The 16,882-nt window shown below is 49.7% G+C and overlaps 1 long non-coding RNA gene and 1 pseudogene across 4 annotated transcripts; one reads left to right on the top strand and one right to left on the bottom strand.

Annotated features, from left to right (window-relative positions):
- The first annotated feature begins 11,240 nt into the window (after window positions 1-11,240).
- On the top strand, window positions 11,241-12,997 carry LOC146755110 (uncharacterized). Of its 4 annotated transcripts, none has more exons than XR_014938398.1 (5): window positions 11,241-11,358; window positions 11,460-11,495; window positions 12,059-12,094; window positions 12,414-12,482; window positions 12,642-12,997. It is a non-coding gene; the product is annotated as an uncharacterized LOC146755110 (long non-coding RNA). The 4 variants fall into 4 exon arrangements; XR_014938399.1 differs by having other exon boundaries at window positions 12,609-12,997; XR_014938400.1 differs by having other exon boundaries at window positions 11,242-11,358; window positions 12,847-12,997.
- Window positions 12,998-15,652: 2,655 nt separating this feature from the next.
- On the bottom strand, window positions 15,653-16,592 carry LOC146755109 (olfactory receptor 5AP2-like; annotated as a pseudogene).
- Window positions 16,593-16,882: the final 290 nt, after the last annotated feature.

Here is a 16,882-nt window from a genome sequence, read left to right as displayed (position 1 = left end):
TATCACTATATATCTGTTGATATGGAATTGTATGTAACAACTGATGCACAAGCACTTGCTCAGCACCACCAGACTGATGCTCAGTTGGGCACTGGGAAGAGAAGAGACTGAGATGAACTCCCACCCCTTTCAATACAATTTCTGCTTGCTGTCAGCTGATAGAGAACGTCCCTTTGGCCACTTTCAGTCAGCTGTCCTCACTCTGTTCCCTCCCAGCTCCATGTGCCCTCCACTGACCATGGCCTTGGCTCTGTACAGCACTGCTTAGCAGCAGCTGTAAACATCAGAGTGTTATCAATGGCTTTCTCCTAGAACTAAAACACTGCACCATAGCGGAATGTCTGAAGAAAACAATTCCATCTGAGCTGTAACTCAGATTCCTGCCTGTCCTTCTCCTCTTGTTCTTCCTGATCAGGAAGCAAGGAACAGAATCTGCTGCTCTCCTCTTTGTGCCTTTTCCATCAGTTCTCAGCTGGCTCCTCTGCCATCCCCAGGCAGAGCTCAGTGCACTCTCACAAAGGGCAGCAGCTTTTCCTCATCTTCCTTGCCCATCCATCATGAAGTGTCAGTGAATAGTGAAAAGGTACCCCATAGTAGATGAAAAGGGAACACTTTGCTACAGAAAGGGAAAGGGGGCCTCACTAAGGAAAAGTTCAGTTACAGATAGATAATTTATGTTAAGGGGGTCAGAGAGAGGGGGAATTGCAGACAGTTTGATCCATTGCTGGATTGACTGGAGCCCCCCACGTCCTGGTGGGACACGGAGGCCGACAAGTCCCTCCTCATCCGGGTCTTCAAACACGGTATTTTGGGGCTGAAAAACAGCGACTTTGGGTCATCACGGGGTGTATTTTGGGATTAAAAACGGGGTCTATGGGGCTTTTTGTGGGATTCAAATATGGTTTTTAATATGAAGGGGGAGGGTGGATTTTGGGCTTAAAAACGGCCTTTTGGGGTCTTTTTTTGTGCTTCAAAAGGGGTTATATAATATAGGGTGGGGGGGCAATGGATTTGGGGCTTAAAAACGTGTTTTGAGGCCTGTATAGGGTCTATGGGTCTTATATGCTGTTGTGGGGCCTTTATGAGGTTTTGGGGCCTGTATGGGGTCTATGGGGCCCATATGGGGTTTTGGGGGCTGGATGGTGTCTATGGAGCCCATAAGGGGTCTCTGGGTCCCATATGGGGTCAATGGGTCCTATATGGGGTTGTGGGGCCTGTATGGAGTTGTGGGTCCTGTATGACGTGGTGGGGCCTCTACGGAGTCTTTGGGGCCCATATGGGATTTTGGGGTCTGTATGGGGTTGTGGAACCTGTATGCTGCTGTGGGGCCCACATGGGGTTGTGGGGAATATATGTGGTTGTGGGACCTGTATGGGGTCTGTGAGGTCCGTATGGGTTTGTTGGGCCTATATGTGGTTGTGGGGCCTGTATCGGGTCTATGGGGCTTGTATGGGGTTGTGGGGCCTGCATGGCATCTATGGTGCCCATATGGGATTGTGGGGCCTATATGGTGTTGTGGTGCCTGTTTGGGGTCTATGGGGCCTATATGGTGTTGTGTCTCTTACGTGGTTGTAGGGCCTGTAGAACATTGCGGGGCCTTTATGGGGTTGTGGGGCCTATATGGGTTTGTGGGTCCTGTATGGGATTCTATGGGGCCCACATGGTGTTGTAGGTCCTATATGGGGTTGTGAGGCCTGTATGGGGTCTATGGGGCCTGTATGGTGTTGTGGGGCCTGTATGGCGTCTTTGGGGCCCATATGGAATATATTGGGCCTGTATGTGGTTGTGAGGCCAATATGAGGCCTATGGGGCCAATATGGGGTTTGGGGGCTGGTATGGGGTCTATGGGGTCTATATGGAGTTGTGGGGCCTATATTGGGTTTATGTGTCCCATGTGGGGTTGTGGGGCCTGTATGGCGTCTGTGGGGACAATATGGGGTTGTGGGGCCTATATGGGATCAAAATGGCCCATATGGGTTTGTGGGGCCTTTATGGGGAATGGGGCCGGTATGGGTATGTGGGGCCTTTATGGGGTCTATGGGGTCCATATGGGTTTGTTGGGCCTATATGTGGTTGTGGGGCCTGTATGGGGTCTATGTGGCTTGTATGGTGTTGTGGGACCTGTATGGTGTTGTGGGGCCTGCATGGGGTCTATGGGGCACATATTGCTTTGTGGGGCCTTTATGTGCTCTATGGGGCCCATATGAAGTTGTGGGGCCTGTATGGTCTCTATGGGGTCCAAATGGGGTTGTGGGCCCTATATTGGCTTGTGGGGTCTGTATGGTTTTGTGAGGCCCATATGGGATTTTGGCACCTTTTTGGGGTCTATGGGGTCTATATGGTGTTGTGGCTCTCATATGTGGTTGTGGGGTCTGTATAAGGTTGTGGGGCCTTTATGTATTTGTGGGGCCTGTATGGAGTTGTGGGGCCTAGATGTGGTTGTGGCACCTGTATGGAGTCTATGGGGCCTGTATGGAGTCTATGGGGCCTGTATGGGGTCTATGGGGCCCATATGGGGTTGTGGAGCCTATATGGGTTTGTGAAGCCTGTATGGGGTCTTTGGGGCCCACATGCGTTGTGGGGCCAGTATGGGGTCTATGGGGCCTGCATGGGGTTGTGGGGACTGTATGGGGTCTTTGGGGCCCGTATGGGATCTATGGGGCCTGTATGGAGTTGTGGCACCTATATGAGGCCTATGGGGACCATATGGGGTTTTGGGGTTGGTATGGGGTCTATGGGATCTATATGGAGTTGTGGGGCCTGTATGGGGTTGTAGGGTCTATATGGGGTCTATGGGGCCCATATGGGATTGTGGGGCTAGTAGGGGGTCTATGGGCCCATATGGGTTTATGGGGCTTCTATGGTTTTATGCGGCCTGTATGGCGCCTGTGGGGCCCATATAGGGTTTTGGGGTCTATATGGGGTCTATTGGGCAAATGTATGTGGAATTGTTATTAAGGGTATGTATAAGATTAATAATAATAATAATAGAGTAATAGAGGTTATGTGGAAGTGTAACTATGATGTTTTGCTAGAAAGCATCATTCTGTAAAGAAAATGTCTTATTTTGCAAATGAATACCAGTATTTTGTTTAGAAAATGCTATTTTTAGGCCTGATAAGTAATATTTTGGAAACAAAATCAAATCATTGCAAGGAGATTTTTTTTAGTTTTGTTATATGTATTGAACGGCGTGCGTTAAAATCAAAAATTGTAACTGATACTGGTATTTCAGGGGAAACGCTCTTATTTTGTAGAGGAATTGTGGTATTCTAAAAGTAGTGTGTCATATTTTGCTGCCATATATCATTTTGTGGAGATAATGTCATCTTTATGATGAATATGAATGTATTTTGGGGATACAGTGCAATTCTAAGGGATTAAAAACATCATTTTGGTAAGTAAATTATATTTTTGAAAGGATAAAGAGTGATTCTTAAATCAGAACTTTAATTTTTTGAAAATAATCACTCACATTAAATCATAAACTCACCCTAAATCAAACCCACAAGCGCCACAACCCCATATGGACCCCATAGGCCCCATACAGGCCGCACAACCTCATACAAACCCCACAACCCCATAAATGCCCCCACAACCCAATATGGGTCCCATAGACCCCATACAGGTCCCACAACCACATGTATTCCCCACAACCCCATGTCAGCCCCATACACCCCACTCAGGCCCCACAACCGCATACAGTCCAAACAACCCCATATGGGCCCCAAAGACCCCATACAAGTCCCACAATCCCAAGCAGGCCACACAACCCCATATATGCCCCACAACCCCATATAGGCCCCAGAGACCCCATACAGGCTTCACAATCCCATATGGGCCCTATAGACCCCTTACAGGCCTCAAAACACCATACCAGCCCTACAACCCCATATGGGCCTCATAACCCCATATGGGACCCACAACCCCTTATGGGCCCCATAGAACCCATACAGGCCCCACAACTCCATATGGGCTTCATGGACCCCATACAGGCTCCAAAACCCCATATGGACCCTATAGACACCATACAGTTCCCAAAACCCCATATAGGCCAGACAACCCCATACAGGCCCCAAAAACCCATATGGGCACCATAGACCCTATACAGGCCCCAAAACACCATAAAGGTCCCACTACCCCGTATGAGACCCATAGACCCAATACAGGCCCCACAACCACATATGGGCCCCACAGACCCCATACAGGTCCCACAACCACATATATTCCCCACAACCCCATGTGGGCCCCACAACAGCATACAGGTTCCACAACCCCATACAGACCCCAAAATCCCATATGGGCTCCAAAGACTCCGTAGAGGCCCCACCACGTCATACAGGACCCACAACTCCATACAGGCCCCACAACACCATATGGGCCCTATAGACCTGATACAGGTCCCACAACCCCATATGGGCCCCACAGATGTCAGACAGGAACCACAACCCCATATGGGCCCCATAGACCCCATACAGGCCCCAAAACCTCATAAAGGCCCCACAACAGCATATAAGACCCATAGACCCTATACAGGCCTCAAAACACCATATGGGCCCCATACACCCCATACAGGCATCACAACCCTATATGGGCCCCATAGATTCCATAAAGGCCCCACAACCCCATATGGGCCCCACAACCCCATATAGGACCCATAGACCCCATATGGGACCCATAGACCCCTTATGGGCCCCATAGACACCATCCAGCCCCCAAAACCCCATATGGGCCCCATAGACCCCATACAGACCCCACAACCCTATATGGGCCCCATAGACCCCATACAGGCCCCACAACCCCATATACTTCCCACAAACCCATATGGGCCCCAAAATCCCATATATGCCCATAGACCTCATAGGGGCTCCATAGACCCCATACAGGCCCCACAAGCACATATGAGCCTCATAGAGGCAATACATTCCCCAAAACTCCATAGGGGCCCCATAGACCCCATAAATGCCGCACAGCCCCATACGGGCCCCATTAACCCCATACGGGCCCCATTAACCCCATACAGGCCCCACAACCCCATATGGGCCCCCATATACCCCATACAGACCTCACAACCCCATATAGTTCCCACAACTCCATATGGGCCCCATAGACCCCATAAAGGCACTACAACCACATATGGGCCCCATAGACCCCATAAAGGCACTACAACCACATATGGTCCCCAAAGACCCCATACAGGCCCCACAATCCCATATGGGCCCCAAAGACTCGTTAGAGGCCCCACCACCCCATACAGGACCCACAACTCCATACAGGCCCCACAACCCCATATGGGACCCATAGATTCCATAAAGGCCCCACAACCCCATATGGGCCCCACAAACCCATATAGGCCCCATAGACCTCATATGGGACCCATAGACCTCATACAGGCCCCACAACCCTATATGGGCCCCATAGACCACATACAGACCCCACAACACCTTATGGTCCCCATAGACCCTATACAGGCCCCACAACCCCATATGAGCCCCATAGACCCTATACAGGCCACCCAACCCCATATGGGCCCATGGACCCCATGCAGGCCCCACAACCCCATATGGGCCCTATAGACCCCATAATGGCCCCACAACCCCATATAAGCCCAAAACCCCATATAAGCCCCACAAACACATATGAGTCCCATAGACCCCATATGGGCCACATACACCCCATACTGGCACCACAACCAATATCGGCCCCAAAGACCCCATATAGGCCCCACAATCCTATATGTGCCCCATTGACCCCATTCAGGCTACACAACCCCATAAAGGACCCACAACCCCATATGGGCCCCATTGACCCCATTGATTCTGCAAGCCACCTGGAAGTGTTCTAGGAATGACTGGATGTTGTGTTGTGGGACATGGTTTAGTGGGAGCTACTGGTGATAGGTGAATAGCTGGACTGGATGATCTTTTAGGACTTTTCCAACCTTGGTGACTCTATGATTCTAGGATTCCCTGTCCTTGTCTGCGTACCCCTTTTGTTTCAGCAAACACACTCTGGTAGGACTCACCACATGTCTGGAATTAGTCACTGACCACTTGAAATATGGTGTTTAACTTAACAGATTTCAAAGTACAGTCATGATGCTGTTGTCTTTCAGGAGCTGTTGGCCATGAAGACCCAGGGACATCTCATGGGAGACGAGTGGGAAGGATAAACATGGCATACTCTGCTGCTGAGCAGGGCCAGGCTCCTGAGACACAGGGAGCTCTTACAAGTGGGGAGCGCTGCAGAGAGACAGCTGTGCCCAGGAACCACTCTTGTGCACAGAACAGCAGGGCTGGGTCATGATCTGCAGGTGATATGAGGACAGAAGAGAGGGGAGAGAGAGCTTACAAAGTGTGTATGGTGTGAGCAGGCTGTGAGCTCACTGGAGGAGCATTTCTCACAGACCACGACATGGTAAGTCTCTTGCAGTAGGCAGCACAGCTGCTTTTTCAGGAGGGATCACCAATCTGGGGACATCCCATAGAAGATCTGTCTGTAGGCACTGCATCTTGCTTTACTGTGGAAAAAGATTTCTGCTCCAGCTGAGGGCTTCTGTGCTGCAGCATCAGGATGGCTGCAGGCTGTGCTGCTGGGGCTGCAGGCAGGTGCCCAAGGCTGTCCTGTAGAGCAGGGTCCCTGCTGTGCCCCAAGGACTTTGTGCTGGGACAAGGACTCTGCTGCCTGCCAGGCTCTGAGACTCCCCAATATTTCTCCAGTCAGTTGGCTGTTTTGTAATCAGTCACACAGGTTATGAGTCAGCCTCATCTACCTAAAAGGATATAACCAGCTTAGGTTATAGTTTCTTTGTTTTCTGCAGATATTAATAGTTCACTTGTCCTGCAAACAGGCAGATTTCTCTAAGACAAACTGAAGTGCACAGAGGCTGGGGCTGGGGTGTCGAAGAACAGCTGCAGTAAAGAGGAAAATATCCTGGAGGCTGGGGTATGATTAGGAAATGAGGAGAAAGAGCTCCCTAATCTTCTCCTAATGGGATGGTGAAGCTCATGGAAATAAATACAAGTTATGGTGTTAAATGATCATTTTCCAGAGGGAACAGAAAATTTTATAGCATAGCAGGAGTGTCTCTGAGAATAGTCTGGACTTGTCATTACCTTCTGTTCTCTGAACAGGACTCCAAGCCCAGGAACAGCAGATGTCCAACAGCAGCTCCATCAGCAAGTTCCTCCTGCTGCCGTTGGCAGACACGCGGCAGCTGCAGCTCCTGCACTTCTGGCTCTTCCTGGGCATCTACCTGGCTGCCCTCCTGGGCAACGGCCTCATCAGCACAGCCGTAGCCTGTGACCGCCGCCTGCACACCCCCATGTACTTCTTCCTCCTCAGCCTGGCCCTCCTTGACCTGAGCTTCATCTGCACCACTCTCCCCAAAGCCTTGGCCAACACACTATGGGACACCAGGGCCATCTCCTACACAGGATGTGTTGCACAGCTCTTTTTCTTTGTCTTCTTCATCTCAGCAGAGTATTCCCTTCTCACCATCATGTCTCTCTATGTTGCCATCTGCAAGCCCCTGCACTACGGGACCTTGATGGACAGCAGAGCTTGTGCCACCATGGCAGCAGCTGCCTGGGGCACTGGGGTTCTCCATTCCCTGCTGCACACTGCCAGCACGTTTTCACTGCCTCTCTGCCAAGGCAATGTTGTCAACCAGTTTTTCTGTGAAATCCCACAGATCCTCAAGCTCTCCTGCTCAGCCTCCTACCTCAGGGAAGTTGTGTTTCTCTTTTTTGGTTCCAGTTTATTCTTTGGGTGCTTTGTTTTCATAGTTGTGTCCTATGTGCAGATCTTCATGGCTGTGCTGAGGATGCCCTCTGAGCAGGGACGGCACAAGGCCTTCTCCACGTGCCTCCCTCACCTGGCTGTGGTCTCCATGTTTCTCAGCACTGGTGCTTTTGCCTACCAGAAGCCCCCGACCATTTCCTCCCCACTCCTGGATCTGCCAGTGGAACTTCTGTACTCAGTGGTTCCTCCAGCAGTGATCCCCCTCATCTACAGCATGAGGAACAGGGAGGTCAAGGATGCAGTGAGGAAAGCGATGACCAATTTCTTTCAAAAGCAGTGAACTGCCCATCTTGTGGAATTCATGGCTTGTAATGCAGCTTTTTACTGAATCAAGCTCTCTTTTATTGTTGTTTTTTTTTTTGTGCCATTTTATATGTGTAATTTATTCTTATCCTTTTTTAAAAAATACTGCAATCTTTTCACTACTAAGTCGTAATTGAAACCCTTTGTAGTGTAGCCCAAACACAGTGTACATAATGAACTAGGCTCTTTGTCAACCTTAACAGAATAAAGGAAATGCAGTCGCTCTGTCTGTCATCATTACCACTGCTGAAACACACCTCCCTCTCGCTCACTCTGCTCACATCCACTGTTTGGTCTCCAGAAACATTCAGCAAGTTTTGGTCAATGTCAATGAATGTAACTTTTTTCCACTTGTAGTTATTGAATGACACACTTTTGCTTCATATGCACTTCCACGTCAGATGCCATTCTGTCAGGCTGCCCATCTGCTGACAACTGTCTCCTGGCAGCAACACGTAATGAGATGCTGTTGGGAAGGTTCAGCCCCTACAGTCACATCTCCAGCATCCGCCTTTGATTTTACAGCCCAGGTAACATAAGACGAGGCATTACTTCTGATGCAGCTCTTATCTGAGGTAACAGTTGGTTGACCTGAGAGGTCATTTCTAACCTAAATGATGCCATGATGGGGAGATCACTGCAGGGGAGGCTGTTGGATGAGCAGCCTGAGAACTCCAACCATGTCACATTTCACTTGTTCAGTGTTTGACTGTTACAAAAGCCTGAGTGTTTCTTTTTAGATATCATCAAACCAGCCGAGGGGTTTTCCCAAGGAGAACCTTTCACATAAAATTGCTATCAAATGTCACCCACCTACTTTACACTGATCTCAAAGACAGCCTGTACCTCACCTCAGTCAAGATTCCTCACTGATGGCAGCACGGGCAGTTGGTTGGTTCTTTCCAAAAGCACCCCAGAGTAGGGATAATGCCACGTTACATTTAAGTGTAGTGAATGAGGCAGCACTGATCAGCTCTGACAAATACTGCACAGAGCAGAAGCAGCCCTGTCACGGTTTGAACTAAAAATCCACCTGCGTCCGTGACAGGGGCCGTGGGCCCCGGAGGGGCCCTGGGCCGAAAGGAAAAAGTTAATTAGGAAAAGAAAACAGCGGCAACGATCTAAGGAGGCACACTTATTTACTAAATACTATATCGAAATACCGGATAACACAATATAATACAATATAATTGAAAATTGAAAATTGGGCTAACGAATCAAGCAAAATAGGAGAGAGAATGAGTCCCGTAACCGAGAGGCCTACTGTGAAATTTAGGCGAGACGGTGAAGGCTCCCACACACTCCCCTGAACGCCAGAACTCGAAAAAACGTCAGTCTGTTCTGCGACAGAGTTAATATAGTGTCCAGGTCCCGTGACCTATCGTGTTGTTCCCTGGGAGATGTAGTCTTCTTCTGTAAGTTGCAGATTCAGTAAAATTATTCATGCTTTAAATGATGTTATGATGTGGAATACTGATAGCAAAAATTACAAAATTATTAAACCATGACAAGCCCAAAGGAAACTCTTCCAGCTGGCTGCTCTCTGGGCAATTTCCAACGTAAACATTCAAGTGTTCTTCTCAGAGCTGACCTACAGCAGCTCTCCTGTTTATGGGAAATGCCCCGTGAAAGCTGTGACCAGCTGGCTGTTCTGTCAGATGAAGCACTTCAAATTGGCATATCATGTTTCCTTGTAGAATCCTTGAGTTGTTTGCAGTTCTAAGCCATTTATCAGCTCTCTATTATTTCTTTCCTTTCATCCAGATACAACAAGACTCACTTTCTTTGAAGCTATGACAGGAGGCTGGACCATCATGGGAACAAAACCCATAGGACACCTTTGTTCTCTGAAGTTCAGGCACACAGCCCAGTGACTTCAGATCTTATTCAGGTACCTTCAGCCAATTTTCACCCTCAGCCTTGGATTCTGTGCCTGCGTGTCCTAATGGCAAACTGTCCTCATGGACAGAGGCAGCACTACTGCCATCTCAGACATGCAATGCAGATATCTGGATGTAACATGGGGACTTCTGCTCTTGGCTATGTAAAGACAGCAGAAAATGCATGACACATCTCCTGACGTGACTTAAGTGGTCTTGTCCCACCTGAATGATGCCATGATTCTATAGTTCTATGGTGCTGTGATTTCATGGCTCTGTGATTCCATGACTCGCTGATTCTAGTCTGTGATTCCATGGTTCAGGTATTCCATGATTTTGAGATTCCATGATTCTAAAAGGCATGGTCTTTGGGTTTTGAAGCAATAAATGAGGAGGAAACCAATCAGCCATAGCCAAGTTCTGTTATTCACTCCTGATCTCCAGCATGATGACAAAGCAACTGAGTGAACACTGCCAACCTTCCTGTGTCTATGTTTCCCTATCACCCAACTGTCCCCACTGCCCACACAGAATCATAGAATGGCCTGAGTTAAACGTATCATAATGATCATCTAGTTTCAATCACCCTGCTATGTGCAGGGTCACCAACCACCAGACCAGGCTGCCCAGAGCTACATCCAGCCTGGCCATGATGGCCCCACCTACAAACTTCCAGATCCCTGTCACCAAGAAGTTCCCATTTGGTTGCACGTCCCCATTTTCCCATATCTCCATGACTTCCCCAAACTGCCGTGACATACTCATGTTCCCATGATGTGTTCGTATCACATGATGTTCTCATATCTTCATGTCCTCATATCCCTGTGTCCCCTTGCCTTCCAAATATCTCCATAAGTTCCTCACTACCCATGTCCCTATTACCCTCTCACCTCCCAGTTTCCCCAAATGCTGTATCCTAGTTCCCAAAAAGAATCAGCCTCACACCTTGTAGTTTCACAGGACAGGACAGAACTCAGGGATGAGTCCTTGGACAAAGACATGATATGAGGACAGTGTTATCTCTGGGTGGTCCTGGGTGAAAGAAAGGCTGTGTGTGCTGAGTGCTGGGACCTGAGGGCTTTGGGCTCAGTGCCATCAGGATCCCAGCACTCAGTGTTCTTCCTCTGATCCCTGGCTTCCTCATGTTTCCTGGGGCCAAGGAAGGGGACGGCTGCATGCTGGGCTCAGTCCATGTCAGGGGAGTCTGCCAAGCCCAGGGGCATCTGGGGAGTGGGAGGGGCTCTGGGAGGATAAATGCAGACGTTGCCTCCTGCAGCCTCACCCAGCTCCCAGAGCACAGAGGAAGATGAAGGCAGCTGTGCTCAGCCTCGTGATGCTCCTTGCTGCCCTGTGCTGCACAGTGGAAGCTCAGGTGAAGCATCTGTGGGGGATGTGGGCTGGGGCTGGAGGTGATTGGCTACTGGGGACCCCCGACGCAATCTCTCACTCTCTCTCCTACTCCTCTCCCCACAGTCACTTGTGCAATTGCCGGACTCAGAAGTTGCTGTGGTGAGTGCCTGGGCAGTCATGCTGATTGTGCCCAAGGATGGCCCTGCAGGGAGCTCTGAAGGAGCAGGTGGGGTCTGTCCCTGCCTGGCAGAGGCTGCCCCTATATTTGGCACATCCAAATTTCTTCCATTTGCACCCTAGTCATCTTTTCTCTGGCTCCCCCAAATCCCTTTTCTTGGCTGTTCCAAATGCCATCTCTTTGGGTCCCCACATCCCATCCTTTTTGCACCAACAGATCTCCTTTAATTGGCAACCCAATTCTCATCTCTTTAGGTCCCCAATCCCTTGTGTTTCATTTACCCTCATTCTCCATTCCTCTCTGTTTAGCACCCCCAAGACTCTTGGCACCCCTATTCCCCTCCTTTGGGCCCCCCAAAGCCCTTCCCTGTCCTTATGCCCAACCCCAGCCCTGGGCTCCTGCCCATGGGCAGAGGTGCAAAGACCTTGGCAACCATGAGGTTGGGGGCAGCCTTGGGACCAACCAGGCTGCTTGGATGGGGTCACCCTGTGATCCCCCAGACTCACAGTTCCCTCATTGCTGCCTCATGGCTCTTCTTCCCCAGGTGCCACCACCTGTTGCTGTTGCCCTTCCTGGATTGGTGAGTTGGGTGACCCTGGGGCAAGGATGGGGCTGAGATGTCTTGCTGTTCTCAGTTCCCCTGAGACTTGGGGACCCTCCTGCCGCCCCAAGGCTGCTGTTGGGCTCCCTCCAGATGTGGGAGGGCAATGGTCAGGGGAAGGAGGCAATGGGGGGCAGTTGGGGCTGAGCTGGCTACAGGACCATGCCTTGGCCATGCTGTTCTTGTGCCCACAATGGGTCCCTGCACCTTCAGGGTATCCCACTGTGTCTTATTGCCCACAGTGTGTTCCATTCTCCCCATACCCTCTGTGTATCCCTGACGGCCCCTTTTTCCCCAGGATGTGCTCAGCAGGACTGAGGAGAATCCCCCACGCGTGAGACGTGTGGCCCTGGATTTACATGTCTAGGTGAGCAGCACGGGGATGCTTACAACCCCACGGGGGACTTAGGGGACCCTGGCTGTATCTGGAGCCCTGAGGACTGGGCATCAGGTGCTGGGAATTGATGTTATGGAGGGGACTGTCCCTGACCAGTTCCAGGGGGACCTGGCCACTCTTCACCTCCAGCCTTTCGCTTGCAGTCTACAGAGATGTGCAGAGGAACAGATCTGGAGGGGGAAGGCTCAGGGTGCCCTATGGATGGCCCAGAGTCACCATGCAGCTGGGACAGGGGCTATGGCTTCTGTCCCCAGGGGACCCACATCCTGCCCTGGGTCTCTTGGCTGCTGCCAGTCCTTCTCCTGCCCTAAGTCCTTGGGGACAAACCCTGCAGGGACAAGGCTCCTCCTTTCCAGTGATGCCCTCTGACATCCTCTGATGACCATTGCTGCCCTCTGATGACTAGCGTTGCCCTCTGATGACCAATGAAGACCTTGATGATCAATGACACCCTCTGATGATCAATAAATCCCTCAGCAAAGCTACACTCTGTGTGTCTGTGTCCTTGTTCTCATGCTCAGCACGGACTGCTTGGATCTGTCCCTGCCTGGCAGTGGTCACCTCAAAGTGCTGGGAAGCTTCCCCAGCTCCATGCCATGCACACCATGTCCTGCACCCCTGTGGGCTTCACCACCCTCTCTCATCATCTGCCTCAAAGTCCTAAAGGATGGAGATCCTCATGCTGCCAAGCAGTTCGAGTACCCTCCCTCTGCTCTCTCTCAGCTCCTCCATACAATTCATCCCAAACTCGTTACACTTTGACCCATGGACACAGTGTGACTACATCACCCTCCTTTTACCCCCAGTCTTACTGCAGCCACTTGTCCCTCCTTTGGGTTTGCTTTAGTCCTCTTGCATCAGTGCCCCATCTCCCAGAACAAGGTCTGCACATCCCCTCCCATGGACGCCTCAAATCTCCTGATGACCAATGAAGCCCCCTGATGACCAGTGACACCCTCTCTTGATCAGTGATCACTAGGAAGAGTGGGGAGTGAGCAGATGAGCATATGTTGCTCAAGCACCTGCTGGATTAAAACACAACTCCCACAGAGGTTCTGCTCGCCCACCTTGAGCTCTGGATCCAGAAGAGGCACAGAGACAAGGCTGGAACATCTTCCAGCAGTGTTAGATAGCTGCAGCCTAAGCCAATGGCCCTGTGGGTTACCTTGTTATCCCTGCCCAGCTGGGCTGGGTCGGGCACACCTGGCTGGGCATTGACTCCTGCCATCAGCTCTGCCTGTACTAGGGCCAAAATTTCTATGTAGCTAACTCATCACCACAGCCATAAGGCCCATGTAAACTGACAGCAGTCCCAAGAACAAGTGACAGTCATCCTGCAAGTCTGTAGAATCATGAAATCATAGCACAACCTGAACCTGAACAGTTAATGAGGATCATTAACTGCCACTCCTGATTTCGTGCAGGACCACTCAAAGCTCAAATCATACCGCTGAGAGTGTGTTCCTAGTGCTTTTTCAACTCTCTCCAGCAGGCTTTCCTTGGTAATAAGATGGGTGGACTTGTCTCAGCAGAGAGAGGAAGGGGATCTGCTCCTCTGGTCTGTGCTGGCGAGATTTCCCCAGCAGCACTGTGTTCAGATGTGGAGTCCTCAGTGCAGGAGAGACATGGGGCTGTTAGAGTGCCTCCAGAGGAGGTCCACAAATAGGAACCCAGGGATGAAACAACTCTGCTACGTGGACAGGCTGAGAGCTGGGGCTGTGTAGCCTGGAGAATGGTGTGAGGTGACCTGAGTGTGTCCTTTCAATATCTAAAGGGGGTCTGTAGGGATAGGACAAAGGTAAAGAGCCCTGACCAATACCTTCTAGGAGCAGACATTCTCCTTCCGCACAGCCTTTACAGATATAAGCCTTGGAGATAAAAACTCCACTTTCTAGACTGTCTGTAATTCATTAGGAATAGCCCAGTCTAAAAGATTTTAACTGCTTGCAGAGCAGGCTACCCAAAACATCTCTGAAATCCCAGCTGACTACAAGGCAAGACACAGTAAGCTCTGGAGATAAATTTCGCAAAAAGTTTATCTTTTAGCAGAACATTACTATTATTTCTACTGGCTGGGAGATGCTTAACTAATGTGCAAAGCTGAAAGGATTACGTAGGAATAAACAGAACCCATTAAGCAGAGCTTGGAAATGAGGAATGTGAGCACAGTGTTATTTCTCTCAGGAAAAGCAAAGCTGGGTGACACGTGTTTTGCTCCATACTTGTCATTGCTCACATTCTGTGGCAGGCAGAAACCTTCAAAAAGAAAGCACCTTTGCTAAAAAAGGTGCCTGAGGAGAGGGAGTAGTTCTCAAGAGACACAATTCTTCCTACACAACCAGCAAGGAAACCTAGACGGGTGGCTGGACCTGGGCATTTTGTGGATGAGGCCATACAAATGCAGAACGAACTTCTACAAAGGTTAGGTGCTGCTTCATTTGAGCTAGTGATGCAACTGCTTGGTACAACTTAGTATACCGTCATTCTTACATTATTAGTTTTTGGAATATTCCTCACAAAGCAGATTACAGTGATGGGGATCATACTCTTGAGTTGGGAATGGACTTCTGCCTTATTGCTACAGCTGCTTGATGACTTTCTGTACAATCCTGCCATATCCTATACACAATTTCTTCTCAGTACAAGAAAATCATCTCTATTTACCTGACATTTCTTTCTCTGCTTTGGGTGTCTTCAGAAAGCTACTCCTTTCCAGCCCTTCACCTCAAAGATGCTTAGTAACACTGGATATCACAACATCTGGCTTACAATAAGACATCAGGAAGGTTTTTCACCCTAAGTCCTTATTTCTTCTGCTGTGTTCCTCAGGAGCATAGCTGGATGTTCAACAGCCTGTGGGAGTTGTGGAGACTGCAGTGAGCCTGTGGGAGGAAACTGGGATCTGTCTCTCAGGACCCCAACTGACATTTTCTGACAGTGAAGACAACTGATGGGTGTTAATACTGTGGCTGGACTTTCTCTCTGCTGACTTACTTCTGAGGAGTTCTATGCCAAGGGAAATGAAAGAGCAGCGTGCTGTCTCATTGAGGTTCCCTGCTGTTTTCGACAAGATGCAAGTTATACTCTGTGTAGTCACCTCCTAATCTTACATACCTTCAGATTTGTTCCATGAGAGGATTTTACTTATTGACAAATGCTTTCTGTATCAACCTCCTCAGGGCATCCTTCACCTCCCTGTTCCTCAGGCTGTAAATCAGGGGCTTCACCGCAGGGATTACCAGTGTGTAAAACACAGCTGCCACTTTGCACTTGATCAGCAGAGCTGCTGAGAACGGGTATTAAGTAGATGAAGAAGAGAGTCCCATAAAACAGGGTGATAGTAGACAGGTGGGAGGCACAGGTGGAAAAGGCTTTCCACCTTTCTCGGGCACCATGAATCTGCAGGACAGCAAAGATGATGCACAGGTAAGAGATTAGCATGATGCTCACAGTGCCCGAGCCTGCCACTGCAGCAAAGGCCACGTGTAACCCTTGTGCAAAACGCTTGTCAGAGCAAGAGAGCTGCTGCAGTGGGGAGATGTCACAGAAAAAGTGATCGATGACACGGGACCCGCAGAAGGACAGGCTGAACAGGGAAGCTGTGTGGGCAACTGAACTGATGCATCAACACAGGTATGAGACAGAGACCAGCTGAGCACACTTCTGTCTGGACATAAGGACTGCATACCACAGTAAGTTGCAAACAGACACAAGCCAATCGTACGCCATCACGGCTAAGAGCACAACTTCAGCTCTGATGGAAAAAGAGTGAAGAAAAAATTGCACAGTCCAGCCCAGAAATGAAATTACTTTCTTCTTTGCTAACAGATTGGCCAGTGTCTTGGGAGGAATCACAAAGGAGTAGGTGATGTCAATGAAGAACAGGTTACAGAGGAAAAAGTACATGGGGGTCTGCAGGTGAGAGTCAACTCGGGTTAACATGATGATGGTGAAATTCCCCTCCAGGCTGGCAGTGTAAATGAGGAGCAGCAGAGTGAAGAGGAGGGCTCATACCTGAGGGTTGTCAGTGAAGCTTAGCAGAACAAACTCTGCCACCTCGGTGAGATTTCCCTCCAGCATCCCTGTCAGGCACACTGTACACAGCTGGAAGCAAGCAGACACATCAGTGAGCAAAGCAGAATACTCCTTATCGGAGTCTTACTCTTTGATGGGAAAGTAAATAAATAGAGATCTCAGGCACTAAAAAATATGTAGATGAGGTTAAAAAAATAAGAAGTTGTTTTCCTGTCCTCTTTCTTCCTATCTTGTGTGCCCCAGTGGTGCAAGTGGTAGGAATGCCGCACTGCAACACCGGAGGCCCTGAGTTCGAATCCCCCCTGTGGCGCAAGTGGTAGAAGTGCCGCTCTGCT

The sequence above is a fragment of the Coturnix japonica genome, chromosome 36 (assembly GCF_054131305.1).
Source record: "Coturnix japonica strain WE chromosome 36, WE-NBRP24, whole genome shotgun sequence".
Lineage (NCBI taxonomy): Eukaryota > Metazoa > Chordata > Aves > Galliformes > Phasianidae > Coturnix > Coturnix japonica.
Note: the sequence above shows the minus strand (reverse complement) of the source record. Positions and strands in the feature narration are given on the sequence as shown.